Source organism: Pezoporus flaviventris, unplaced genomic scaffold (genome assembly GCF_033815535.1).
Source record: "Pezoporus flaviventris isolate CSIRO_AGI_PZ_B2104156 unplaced genomic scaffold, CSIRO_AGI_Pfla_v1 ptg000002l, whole genome shotgun sequence".
NCBI lineage: Eukaryota > Metazoa > Chordata > Aves > Psittaciformes > Psittacidae > Pezoporus > Pezoporus flaviventris.
In genome coordinates this window covers 62599554-62614530 of record NW_026892550.1, presented here as the reverse complement: position 1 = coordinate 62614530, position 14977 = coordinate 62599554, and the positions used below count along the sequence as shown (strand labels likewise).

At 41.1% G+C, this 14977-nt stretch overlaps 1 pseudogene; it reads right to left on the bottom strand.

Annotated features, from left to right (window-relative positions):
* LOC133264983 (FRAS1-related extracellular matrix protein 2-like) overlaps nucleotides 1–14608 on the bottom strand; it is a 52967-nt pseudogene extending 38359 nt beyond the window's left edge.
* Between the last annotated feature and the right edge of the window lie 369 nt (nucleotides 14609–14977).

Genomic DNA, 14977 nt, shown 5'->3' with positions numbered 1-14977 from the left:
GCTGGATAGCTAAAATTTACTGAAAGGGATCAGAAAGACAGAAAGCAGTCCAGGGAAATAAACAGAGAGGAAATAAAAGGAAAAAGTTGTAGAATCACAGAAAGAAGAAAGAACAAAACCTACCAGCTCAGCTAAAAGAAAGTAAGTTTACGTATGAGTGAGAAGGAAGTAGTTCCAAATGTTGGAAAACTTAAAAAGGGAGACAAGATGGAAAGGAAAATCTAAATTAATTTGTAACTTCAGCTAAAAAATTAAGGGGTGGCAAAGAAACAAATGGGCACTCATCCCCCTGCCAGCCAAAAATCTTAAAAAAAAATCTTGGGCAAGGGAAAGATAACAGGTCAGGAAATGTAGAGTTTGTTGGGAATTAGGCAGTTTTTCTTTCTGTCTTTATTTTGAACAAAGATGCACTTAGAAAGGGGTTTGGTCATTTTTTTTATGTGGTGGGGTTTTGTTCATGTGTATCAGGCTGTATTTTAACAAATGAATATTCTCAGTCTGGTATTTGTAATGAGCAACCATTCTGGTACAGAAGGAAAAAGCGACTGTTCTGAGCTGACTAATTAATATTTAGCTTTTATCTGCCTTCTTTGCTGGCATGCATGGAAGCAGAAGGCAGGCATAATATTTTTCTTCTTTTAAAATATTTTAAAACTTTAATATCTAAATGCAAAGTACAGAATACGTGTCAAAAGTGGCTGCTGCATAGTATCACAATTTTTCTTTGAGTCTAAGCAAGTCAAAACCAGGAAACAATTGTAGGTGTTGGAAAAGAGCACTAGCTATCAAAAGAGAAAATATTAGCGGACAAAATATACATTTGATTACTCTGAGTGCACAAACCTGAGTGCACATAGTCAAGACTTCCACATGGCCTTTAAAACCATATTTAACAGTCTTTCAAAATTCACACCTGATTTCAGTTATCATCAAGAAATTTTGAGGCCTTAATGAATCTACCTAAGCTGCATATACTCAAGATTCTTTTTTTCCTGTTTGATGTGGTTGGACAGGGGGGTTAGAGGAACAAGTACACCGTTGTTGGTATTTCAATGGACCCAGTTTTGCGATTGCAGCTTGTGGCGTGTGCAGGTTGAATTACCTTGTCTTCTGCTTTTAAATCTAACCCAATTATGAGGATTTGTCTTTTCATCCTCCTGAATTCCAAGAGACCTCGAAGTTGACTAAAAGATTTGTAATTTGAGAATGATGAGCCAGTGCCTACAGTGAAACATGAGGAAAGCCTGGGCAGCAGGTGACCAGAAAACATATCCCATATTTGCCTTCATTTGCCCATTCTTCCCCACTCCAACTCCAGGACTGGAGGGCTGCATTGTATTGTTGATGCAAAAAGTACATCCATTTTATAAAAATAATCAAAAAAAGATATGCTGCCATATTCTCGATCAGGAAAGAACATTACTTGATTTGCGACTCCAATGTTTTTACTCATGTTCTTTGCCTTAGTTCCTTTGCTTTGGCCTGTTTTTATCATTAAAAAATAATGATAATAATGATAATAATCTTTACCAAGACCCAGTCACCTTCCACCTAAATTAAGTATTGCATCTTTTTTAAAAATTTATCATTTACACTATATCTTTATAGCCTTTGTCTTTCTGGAAGCCATTAACCGAAGAGTTATAATGTCATTAAAGCCTCACAATAATATGCTTTGCTGCACTATGACTCTATAGTATTTACCCAGTAAAAGTCATCATAACACACTGCTCATCCACGCCAGCATAGCCCACTGGAACACAGAAGCCATGCTCCGATTTGCTGCAAGTATTAGCATGGAGGAACACGGTTTCGCCTGCGTGGCTGGGAAGATGTTTTCTATCAACTAGGCCTTCCAAATTCTTGGAGTTTTCTCAGTATATGCAAGAGATCATACGGTAAAAGCAGCTCTCAAACAAACTTAATGCTGCTCCAGAGACTAAATGTTTTCAAGTACAAGAATTCACAAGAAGCCCAAGGATTTTTGTTCTGGCAAAAGGTAATTTGGTTATTTGCAACAAACCATCATCACTGTGTTTCTAAATAAACCATTTTTGTTGGTAGAGGGGAGTTTCATTTAATAGTACATAGGAGAAAAATAAGGCGAAAAGAAGTTCTGTATTACAGGCTTGTCTAATTTCTGCCTCTTTTCTAACAGCCTCAGTCACAGATAACTTCAGTCTAGCCATGACCACATTCTATTTAGAAACATTCCCCCTTTTAGAAAGAGATGGAAAATTTGAAAGTGGAGGGTTTGAGAAGGGGAGATGGGTCAGGGACTGAGACAGAGCTACTGTAGAAAGACGTGTGCTATGAAGGTACAAAGACACTCCTTACCACCATCCAAGGAATTTCCAGTTGTTCCCAATAGGAACTTTATATCATCACAGAGATACAACAAAATTTATTAGAGGTCATGCACATACATAGTCTTACATACTCTGCTGGTTAGGAGTTACGTCTAACTCCTACTCCTCATTTAAGAACAAATTAATCTTCCTTGTGTAACGAGGCAGCTCAAACAACAATACACTACCCTGAAACCAGGTGATGGTCCAACAAATATGCATACAAGACAGATGGGAAATAGAAGTTTGCTACCTATTATTTAACAAAAGTCTCTTCGGAAAGACTCAGAAAAAAAGAGAAAGGAGAAAGAATAGACAGAATAAAGGAACATCAGAATAGTGAAGTTAACAACAACAACAAATTAAATACTTGGAGCATAACCCGAGGGAAGCTGGAGTGAGCTCTCAAGTCCTTTTTCACATTAATTTGAACAAGCAGAAAAATGAATTTTTGGCTAACCAGTTCTATGCCAGGAAAAAAAAAAATCTTCATCAAAAAAAGGAACTGAAGAACTTCCTTGTCGCTTGTTTGCTCTGGATAGATTCTGGATTTTTGTTATGCAGAAGACTGTTAAAGAAGTACACTGTCTGCAGAAAGTGGTGAATGTTCCTCAAAAAATGTTTGTAGGTAAAGCTAATAGTGAAGCCTCTGCTTTTCTGGACTGTACTGGCCTGAAATAAGTCATAGTAACACTAGGAATTTGTTCTTCCATCACCATACTTTCTTGTATTAATTACATTAAAAACTACGTTTCAAGAAATCATCTTCATTGCCATATGTAGGTTAATTACAGAAACTACCTGCCGCTGTAGAAGCAGCAACATCAACCAATTCATTTAATTAGCCTAAATTGTTCAGTAATCAGATTACAAGCTACCCATACACTAAAGACTACTAGAGAATTCTACCAGAGCTTCACAATAACAAACATATTCAAGAATTCTGCAAGTCATTGAAGCTGATAAACTAGCAAAACTTCTGTGACAAATTCTTCATTAGAAATTTCCTTACCGAATAATCAACTTGCATACACTTATGGCCTGCCTAGTCTGGTCCTAATCCAACCTAATGCGTCTGATCTTATTTCCTCAGCATTGGTTTTTTCAAACAGCTATCAATCTGTTTGCAAGCTGTCATGTCTGATTACCTATACAAATGGTTTGCCAAATAGCTAAAATATCACAAGAACAATATACAGCATACGATTTTTAACGATGATCCTTTTATCGTGAGAATATAAGTGCCTTACAGACTCTACTTTAAGCTTTTGAAAAGGCAGTACGATAGACATGCTTTATGGGTGGCAGCACAGTGAAACCAAGGGAAATTAATACAGGAAGTAACAGACCATAAACAGAAATAGAAAGACTGATTGCCAGGCTCCACAGACACCTGTCTAAATTCTGGAGAGATGCCAAGAGGCACCACAGAAATACGTTCCTTTCATGCTTCAGAGCCTTCCCTTTTACCCTCTGATGAAATGTCTGCTCAGCCTTACAGCTCATTGCCACATGGCTATTTTGCAGAGCCATAGTAAGACTAGTAGGTGAGGATGGCTGATGACAAAAGTGTTTCCTGAATCATCCAGCCACTTGACATTGGCTTAAGTTCTGCAACAACATAATGACCTGGAGCCTCTCCAGCAATCTAACAGAAATCTAACAAGGATCAGCATTACAAGAAGTGATGAGTACCTCTGCACCCCTTTCGCTTGACTTTCTGACCCTGTAACTTCATGACAGTCTCGGTTACTTCACACATTAAGGCTGCTTGCCCAACACCCTGTCCTCTAAAGAGACTGCCTGAAGGAGTGTGCTTCTTGTGTCTAAAGAGAAGGATAATTTTTTTTATACTTAGATTTTGCAGACCATAAAGAGAAGCAGTAGCTCATGTTATCACACTTGTCTGGGACATTCTCTAGGCAAGCCTGCATAAAGGAATGTGAAGCAGGTACCCAAAACAGAAATGAAAGGTTCTGAATATGATCTCACTCACTTCTACTCAAAGAGCTCATGAAGGTAAGCGGTCCTTGGTAAAAACTGCATCATTATACACTATATTACACTAAAGAAAGCTTGGTAGCAATTTATGACATGGAAAATGAGTGATGCCAATGCTATTTAGTCATGGAGCAAGTTGAAATTAGGAGCTAACTGCTGAAAATCTAAGAGCGAAACCGCACAAGTCAACTGAAGAAAAATTGATGGCTGAGTTATTGAGTGTGATACACAAAGGAGAAGAAGGATGTCTTCTACCTACAGATCTACTGATTTGGCAAATATTTACTTCATGCTAATCCTTGAATCTGTGGAAAAGATCACAACCTAATTAAGTAACTGCAGATAGATTAACGGGTAGCACATTTGGGCTTTTTAAAGAATACTCTGTAAACTTCTGTCCTAGAAACCACATCACTTGGCAGAAAAAAAATCTTTGGATCTGATCTTAAATTATCCCCTAACCTTTTTGCTAAGGAACTGAATCCAAAAGGAATCTCTAACCTGTCAGTGACAGACTAGAGTAAGGGCTATCAGCTATCTCCTTTGCAACAGCTCAGTCACTGCCTATAACTGTGCTAGCATATAAAAACATCAGTAAAGTTTTCTGATGCCTCACATTGACCAAATTTAATAAAAGGTATAGTGATATGTTCCAGTCATGACAACTATGATGAACTATGCATTGTAATCTTACAGAATATAAGAATTCAAAAATTACTACCTGGACTGAAAGAAAACTACAATTCTTTCAAGTGAACCATATGGCTGATTTTGAGAAAGGCTACTATTGCCTGGACTGCCTGATTACATGAAGAAGCTTAATTTGTTCAGTATGCTAGGACAAGATCAAAGTGATGTAGACGGATACATACAGAGATCTGAGTGGATATACATGATAGGTCTGCTTGTGTGTTTGCTCTTCAAATGGTATTCGTTGCACAGTTACAAATGCAATCCCTGTATCAGAGAACAGCAATTCTCTGAATCTCTCTGGCTGCTTAAGGAGAAAGCAGGAGGAATGACCGATGGATGCATTCATTCTATCTGATACTCCTGCATACTCTATCCTGAACAAAATATAATTTCAGTTATGCTGTTACATGGTCAGTGACAAAATGCATTACATTTTGTAACAGTGAAATTAAACAGGAAAAATATATTACCAAGTTTATCATTCTCTGTACAAAAATAAGATCATGACTGACACCATATATGCTCAATGCACAAAGGACGCAATTATCTTATTATCTAATCGTAACTCAGAAGTACAAAGCTTTCATTAAAACCAGAAAGCTTCTGTATTTTCCAAAAGGTAACTTTTAATGTGTGCTAACATGAGGTAAAAGTACCCACTCATAATGCAATCATCTTTAATCATAAATTCAGTTCCTCCTTTGAATCAATACTCTTTTGCAACGTACTTTAATATGTCTGGCATTTCAGGTCCCTGAAGAAATAGAGCCTGCGCAGTGAGACCTTGGATATGTTGTGAGTCAGGGATCAGTGCAAGAGATTTTATGTTACTTTAAAGTGTTCCAGCAAGAGGCAGCCAGCTGATCCATAGTTTGAATCTGCACAGTTCATAAGCATGATGGTTATTGTGGGAAGTCTTCATAATCTCCCAAATTATATCAATATGTCAAATCTGGGCAACACAGTTGATGCTACAGACAGTCATTAGAGAAGGCTTTTTAAAGTGCCCTACTAGGTAGAGGCTGAACAACGGACACAATACCTTTACGTGCCTGGGAATGGTAAGATTATATTTTTCATTTCTTATCTGCGATCACAAGGAAATGTCATACACCTCTACAACATCAGGAAAAGTAGCTTTCTAACTTCAGAGATATTTCTTCCCTAGATAAGGCTAAGTGATTGTTGCTGACCTGTAGAGCCATTTCCTGCATAACAAGGCAAAATACACACTGGATAAGAAGGGCACAAACTAGAACAACGGACAGGAACATGGCTGACCTTGGAAAGTTTGCTCTTTTCACTGGGACAGTTAAATTTAAATGATATGTGAGAAGACAAATACCTTAAAAAGTATTTTCCTGGTCACAGCACTGGAAGTAGAAAATCCTGTACTCTTCATCCCCATCTTACAATTATTAGCCAGACAGGGCAAGGCAGTTTTCCCTGTCTTGGGAAAAGCACAATGGCTCTTCCCCTGGTCTACACAGAAGTTGAAGCTAACAAGGAAGAATCCAGGACCACTTCATCAAGATGAGTGCTATCAATGCAGCAGCTGTACCCCTCATGAGTTCTGAAGACTCAGAGACCTGCCTCCTGGGACACAACCTGCTTATAACCTCCTTTGGAAGACACTGCTTTGGAACAACGTCTGGTCTGCATATTCTATTAAAGTACCTTCACTTAATTTTTCACAGATGAATAACAACACTGAAATGCATTTTGTAGTGTTTCAGAATAGCTGACTTACAAGAACTGATAATAGGCTGAAACAAATGGAAAATATTAGACTCATATCAAAGAGGTTAATACTGAAAAGCTCTGGGCTGATACTGTCAATGAACATACAAGAATTTTAGGTGAAACCAGTTAACAAGTTTGCAACTTGTTGCTATTTCAGTTTACATTTTGCGTAATTTGGCCTGAGTTCCAAACATCTGAAACTGAATCCCATAGAATCCTAAAAACATTCTGAGTACTATGGGAGATGCATGATGAACAGAACAAATAAATTTGTATTGTTTGAGACAGGCATGTTATATGGACAGCTTTATACATTCCTTTATTCCCCTAACTTCTGGATAGCAACAGAGAAAGGAATAACCACACTTTCCTGAATGTATCACTGATGCAAATGTGATTATCAATAGAAAAGCCACATAAAAATACATTTTTAAGTTAAGTATCTGCCCTGGGTTCAGCAGGAGCAGTCATTTTTCTCCTTCTCAGTAGCTGGTGCAGTGCTCTGGTTTTGACTTTCGGTCTGGGAACAGAGCTGATAACGATGTTTAATCTGAACAAGGACTTTGTGAGTCTCATCCTCTGCCAGGGAGGAGGGGAAGCCAGGAGGAAGCAGAGACAGGACACCTGACCCCAACTGACCAAAGAGGTATTCCATACCACAGCACGTCATGCCCAGACTGAGAGTTATGCGGAAGGGCTAGTTCACTGTGGCGTGGGGCGAGTTATCGGTCTGTGGGTGGTGAGGTGTTGTATTCTCTTCCCTTCTTGTTTCCTTTATCATTGTTATTATTGGTGGTAACAGTAGTGATTTGTGTTATATCTTAGTTACTAAACTGTTCTTATCTCAACCCGTGGGAGTTGCATTCTTTTGATTCTCCTCCCCATCCCTCCAGGAGGGGGAGGGCAAGGGGGGGGGGGTGGGGGTGGGGGTGGGGGGGTGGAGAGAGAGACTGCATGGCTGCGTTTAAACCATGATACTATCACTGTTTTCTATGAAAACCTTCTAGATTCAGACTTGAAACCACGCTTCAATCCCTAATTGCCCATCTATGTATTCATATGATTCACCAGATGTTAAGGGAATTACAGGAGAATCTCTGCCCCTCTAATTATAAGACATTACACTAGGAGCCATTCCATACCATTTTAAAAGCACATTTAATCCTCATGATTAAAATTCCCATCACTGACAACACTTATGGAACAGAAATATTTTCCTTTTAATAATACTTTAAAAAAAATTACCTACTTATGCTGTCCAAGGCATTAGATAAATCACAGGCTGTCCTGGGTTCAGCAATAGCAGTCATTTTTCTCCTTCTTAGTAGCTGATGCAGTGCTCTGGTTTTGACTTTCAGCCTGGGAACAGCACTGATAACACCAATGTTTTTAGTTGCTGCTCAGTAATGTTTACTCTGACCAAGGACTTTGTGAGTCTCACCCTCTGCCAGAGAGGAGGGGAAGCCAGGAGGAAGCAGAGACAGGACACCTGACCCAAACTAGCCAAAGAGGTATTCCATACCACAGCATGTCATGCCCAGTATATAAACTGAGGGCAGTTACCCGAAAGCGCAAGATCACTGCTTGGGTCAGGCTGGATATTTGTTGGCAGGTAGTGAGCGATTGTATTCTCTTCCCTTGTTACTTCCCTTATCATTATTATTATTGGTGGTAGCAGCAGTGGTTTGTGTTATACCTTAGTTACTGGGCTTTTCTTAACCCATGGGAGTTACATTCTTTCGATTCTCCTCCCCATCCCTCCAGGAGCGAGGAGAGGAAGGAGGGAGGAGTGAGCGAGTGGCTGTGTCATTCTGGGTTGCCGGCTGGGTTTAAATCACGACACAGGCCCACATGAACCCTGAACACAGAGACAGTACATTGAGCTTACTGATACGTAACAAAGGAAAAAAAAAGGAATGAGACAAAAAGGAATTGCAGAAAAATATGTAGAAGAAAAAAAAATAAATCTGATATTTGAAACACTCAGAGGATGGAAGACGGCCCAAGGCATATCAGGTCTTCAGGAAAAACATAAAGGACCATCAAGTCATCATTTGCAGCAGCACTAGCAAACAGCATCTTTTAATTAAGTATGTCCTGGTCTGGAAAACAATTCTACTTCAGTGACAGATTTGAGAAATATTTTCTCTGTATTTGGGGAACTGAAATCCAGTATTATCAAAAATGCCAGGTAAGCAGACAACAGGAAGCTAACTTTATCTGTTGTCCAAGAAGCTGACCTACACCAGCCCTCCTAAAACCAAACCTTACGATGGCATTCAGGAAGAACTTACCTGCTGCCACACATTCACAACACAACTGACTGACTGACATAACTGTGTTTTGCTTTAGTCTCTATTCAACTTCTGTTGCCATTTTGAAGCAATGACAAATATGACAAGTGCCTGCTATACAAAAACCTTCCTGATACATTTTACGTATCTCATAACAATGGGTTGAATACATCAAGAGACTAAAACGTGCATGCCTGTTTACCCACATTTAAATAAAACAAAAATAATTCTGTTCTATTATAGTTAAAATATCTATGGAACATTATAACTCACTGGTAATGGAAATCAAAGGGAAATGATTTAAAAAAAAAAAGATGGTTTGAAGATAAGTTAATTTCAAGAGTAGGTCTTAGAAGTTCCTAAATGTCTCTTACTGTTATCTTTTAAATCTCTCAGGCTAAAATTGTCAAATGAAGATGTAAACAGATTGAGACATGAAGAAATTCTAATCTGTGCTCATGAGCAAATTGCATGAGACATGCATCCCACAGACTCCTTTCATACAATTTTCCTTCTTTCTCACACCTGCACTTTCTCATGTTCTTTCAAATTTTGTCCTATGGCCAAAAGGACATAGAAAAAGCCTTGTAGTACAAATAAGAGAACTAAGAAAAATTATGCCTTGTGGCAGGCAAGGCACTGAATTTAATAATTTAGAAGAAAAGGAAGATTTTGCTTTGTGGCTTTTATCATTCTTGGTGAACCCTTCTATTGCAAGCAGTGAACCAACCAACCAATGAAAAGAATAAAACAGACAAGTTCAAATTTGTCAGTCCTATCAAAGAAGTGTGTTTGTTTTGTTTTGGTCCAGAAGTGGTGAAATTGTACCACTGCAGCAGCTTTTGCAAGTTCTGCAAAACTATTTTCAGAGTTGTGGATGTGAGGAGATAGATACACAAAACCTGACTACTGAAAAGGAGAATTGTTTAGCAAGAGGATGATACATTGACTTGTGTATGGTAAAGCTACGTTGATTTGTAAAATTACAGGAAATAGTACCTTCATGTGAAAGTAAACAGTTGTGTTAGATAAACAGTCATTAACACACACAAACCTCACCAGATAGTAAGCTTGGCCAGTAGCTACATGCTGCCAGTTTAGGTAATCAAATTCAAACCAAGGCTTGCTAACAAGCTGCTGGAATTGCAATATTTCAATTTGTCTTACAAAAGGAAACAACAAAACACCATTTAATTCTACCGAGAGACTAATTTTTCACTTGTACATTGTGCCTTAACAAAAAGCGTTATTCTTAAGTATCCAGATACCTTAATGTTTCTAGATTTTCTAAGCATGTGTTTTACTTTAATATTGTATTAGAATCTGTGATAACTGCTGCTCATGGAATTACAAAGAGATTCTTTTACCTTCTTAGGTTCCAACTTCAAGTAAAACCCTGGGAGGTTATGCAGAACTAAGGAGCTATACTCCTCGCCTGGAAAAACATTAATAAGCTTAAAAATAAAACACTGAAGCTCCTTATATCAGCCTCTGATCAACATAGTCTAAGACTGGCTGAACAGTCTAAGTCTTTGGAAAGTAAAAGCCAAGAAAAAAGATGGAAAATTCACATACTACCAGAAAACTGCTAGGTTTCCCTTAGGATTTTCACCCAACCACACTCCCCCATACAACTTTTTTGCAGTAGCACCAATCAAATACAGGTGAGAAAGCCTCTGAGTGAAATCCCAGGCCAACTAGAATAGCAAAGTTCCCACTAACTTTAGCAGGGTCAGATGTTCCCTCCATGGACCTGGGACCACATCAAGCAAAATGCACAGAACAAATTCACACTTTAGATCATACTCTAAATTTTTCTTTCAGAAAAAAATTCTCAGAGATATTTTTTAGTAGCTAGAAGTTCATAATACAATATTTCCTTTAATATTTTATGGAAAGCAAATACTTCTAAGTGTATTTCAGTAGGATTCATTTATCCAAAGGTATAATCTAACCTCTAAAATTGCATTCCACGCAAGATTTGAAAGAAACCTGAAGTGGTCCCACAGAGTTCACATCAGCAAAACATTGTAGCTTTCACTACCAGCAAGCTCTCATTCTTTTGGCAGCAGTAACTGAAAACCAGGTCTAACGGGCACCAATGACAGCAATGTCAAGAAGTTAGGTGTACTAAAAGACTACAAAATAAAAAAGGTGAACTCTACAGGTAAATAAGAGTTACTTACACAAAGTATCACAGAACATAAACCAGGTGGAGAGGCACTGGACAAACCAAGTCTAGCTAGGCTGATTTTTGCACAAAAATCACCACAGAAAAATAACAAATGCTTCTGAAATCAAACACGCTAAAGTCAAAAATAACCACTCCAAGTTTACTGCATTGCTCCATTACAAGTCTTTGAAGAAACTTAACATTATGCTATCTGTAAGCTCATCAAAGGAAAAATCATTAAAACCAGCTGAACTTTACTTACTTTGCATTCAATTTGTACCAACATTCATTCTGTGAAATGAACTGCAGGCTCAACACACTGAACACTCATAAATCAGAGCTGTCAACATGAACCATAATCAGTAGGTTAAAATTTTATTACTTCTGCCCAAATCTTCAGTTTAATTGCAGGAATGGGAAGAATTTCCTCAAGTTATATGGATTAACTTTTCTGAAAGCTGCCACCCATCCTTTCTCACACATCACTGATAAAGGTTTCCCAGCAGTGCTCTCAAACAGCAGAACAAGTAGTTATCCGGGAAGGAACCTACAGGAATATTTCCTGCCCTCAGGTTTGACAAAATGCTATTATCCAAGAGGCATACTCTCCTGTTAAAGGCTGAAAATTCTGTCTGGAAGAACCTGATTGTGTTACTGCAAGGCCAGTGAAGAGAGAGAAAAACGCATGCATTTTCTCCACGCATTTTATACGCACATACATACATTTATTTTATTGCTCAGAGCTTCTTTTGCACATACTGGCACGAAATTAATGCTTTTAAGAGGACTTCAGAAGCTAGAACATAAACCCATAGAAAATAGCAGGCTCTTTCTTGAGTGTTGGTGAAGCAGTTGCAAAATGTACTAAAGCAGTGTACATGCTCTGCTGGCCTTTAGGTACTTTGTCCAGGCTGTACAACAGCTATTACAGTTGTGCTTTATTTCAAGCACTCCCCTGGGAGGTAAACGTCCCTGAGAGAATGCTGAATGTATTTCTAAGCACCAAAGCTATCAAACGACTAATCAAAATAGAAATTTTTAAAGCATTTCCTTGTGCTATAGTAGTAATGACAGCATTGACTTTTCAACCTTCTTTCCCACACCAAGCAAGTTTTAAATGATTTTCCAGATGTTACTCGCTCAGCACACCTTCCTGTAGCCATGTACTCTTCCTGCAGTTGTGCCAGTCACATCATTATACAACAACCCTTCAGTCAGTACATACTTTGGTTACAAGCATAGCTGCACACATTTACTGCCACAGCTTTCCTTACTGTGTTGATGTCTGGAACAGACAGATGATCAAGTAATCTAGCTGAAAGTATCACTCCATTTAGCAGAGACTGGAAGTGCTGTTAATGAAAACATCTAGTAACTGACTCCCTTTGTATCCCTGGGTATATAGGGAATAAGAATTCCCATCTGTTTAGTCATGTCATTCCTTTTCCCCATTATTTCTCATCTCTATTATATTACTGCACTTAGTCATGCCACAAAGACTTGTATATTAAGTGAAAGCAAAATAAGAACTCTAAGAAAAACAGGTAGCAGTTCACAGCACCTTCTCCTGCGTGCTAAGTGAAATGTAAACAAAAATAGACAATACATCTCCAATCTTAAATTAATAGCCTCATTTGATTTTAATTACATTGGTTGCATACCACTTCAAAAAGAGCTGGAAAATAATTGGCTTGTGAAATCTACCTTGTTTTTTCCATCCCTCTCAGCTGGCCAGTGTTCAACCTTCTTTCAGCATAACCAGCAGAAGCACAAACCAAAAGCCATTTTCAGCCTGTCATAGCTTTGTTTCCCAGTTACTCTACTGGCTTCTAAGAGGGAAGCTCTTTCCAGCTGTAAAGTTGCAAAGGATATGAAGTGCCAGCCATGGGGAATGTCTTCTGTATAAGTAAGAGCAAAATGGACTTAACCAGCCTATCCTAGCATTTCACTCCACTCTCAGCCATGTCCCTGCTGCAGCCACTCACTCACCACCCTCTCATACAGATGTTCTTCACAAAGTGCCAGGAGGGGGAAGTGGAGTCACTTTCTGACCCTGCTCTGCTTTCTTTGGTCTCATATGGTACAGAAATTCAATGTGGTGCTGCTCATCTGCCATGCGGAAAACAATGTTGTCACTGTAGCTGTGCTCACTGCCATCGTGCTGGTAAATCACCTGCCCTGCTGCTGGCTTTACAGCAGTGAAGTACTTGTAGCTGGGCAGTACACCCAGTACCTTGAGCTTCCCCTGTCGCAGGCCCCACATGACCCAAGCCTTCACCTCTTTCAGACTGTCCTTATCACTGATCTCTTAAGTTGTTGCCACATCAGGGCTGTGACTGGCCCTCAAAGAGCATCAACTGTAGGCCAGCCACAAAACTGAAAATGGCCACAGGGGCCAATGTGTTCATAGGCTTTACCAGGATCATGAAAGCAAAAGGCTCTGAGGAGGCAGTCAGGGTCTAGCACTTCCATTTCCACCTAGAAAAGCTGCTCCTTTTCTGAATCCAGGGTAGGGGGCTGGTAGGCAATTTTGAGCTCCTTCATCTCCTGCTTCAAGAAGGCAACAAGAAGGCTGCTGGGGTCATGGGTGCTGAGCAGGATGTCTTGCTGCCATGGGTCACTGCGCCAGGAAGAGCTGAAGCTGAAGATCAGGGAGTGTGGGGAGGTCTCCAGGTCCTCAGCAGCCAACACGCCCAGGGTGAGGGCTGTGAATGCAAAATTGGTCTATTTCCATCATAAGCAGCGCTAGGAAACTGGGCTTGGGTAGCTTCTTGTCTGTCTCTTCATGGATCTGCAACAGCACCTGAAAGTACTCCCGCTGCTCCGGCCCAGTGGCAGGCAGCATGGACACCCACGCTGAGATGCAGTCCTGGCTGGGGGAGGCAGTGGCCGCCATATGCTGGTGGTGGATCCCCGCTTGCAGCACGGCAGAGCAGTCTCCGGAGTGGCCGGAGGGTAGAGGCCGCCCCTCGGCGTCCAGCAGCCTCCCGTAGGCGGGAAGGGGGCTGGAACCAGCAGCCTCAGGAGGCAGCAGGGCGAGACGGCAGCGCCGGCCGGGTTCGCTCTACGTTAAGTTCAGCACCTTGCAGCCCAAAAGGGGCTCTGAGCCCCCGCAGCTACTCCAGGGACAGGGGCAGGTTGCTGCTGAGCAGGTACAACTGCTGGGAGAGTATCTCCACTTCCAGCGTGAAGGGCACGACGAGGGTCCGGCGGGGCGAGTCGTAGCGGAGCTGGAGACACAGGTGGTACTGGCGGGGCTGCGGTCCCTGAAGTGGGTGTAGGTGACCTGCCCGCGGGCGAACGCACAGGGGAGGTGCAGGGGATGCAGGGCGCCGGCAGGCCGCGGGCCCTGCCCACTCGCCAGCGCTGCCGCAACACACCAGTCCCCGGCCACACCTGCAGCACCAGGTCCGCCGCCACGTTTAGCGAGCCAAAGCGGCCAAGAGGGACGCGCAGCCCCCGCTTAGAGCCCAGGACAGCAGAGGTGTCGGGCTGCGCCGCGCCGCGCCGCCCGCACACAGGAGCCCGATCAGCAGCAGCACCGCCGAGGCCACAACCCGCCGTGTCCCCCACAGCCATGGCACGGCTGCTGCAGCTACTAAGGGGGCAGGGCACCGCCCCGGGACTGAGAGAAGGACCCTCCACCAGCGCTGCGGTGGGAGCCACGTCCTCGGCTGGGGCCCAGGGCCGGGATGTTCCTGTACACCAGGCGCGGAGGCGAGGAG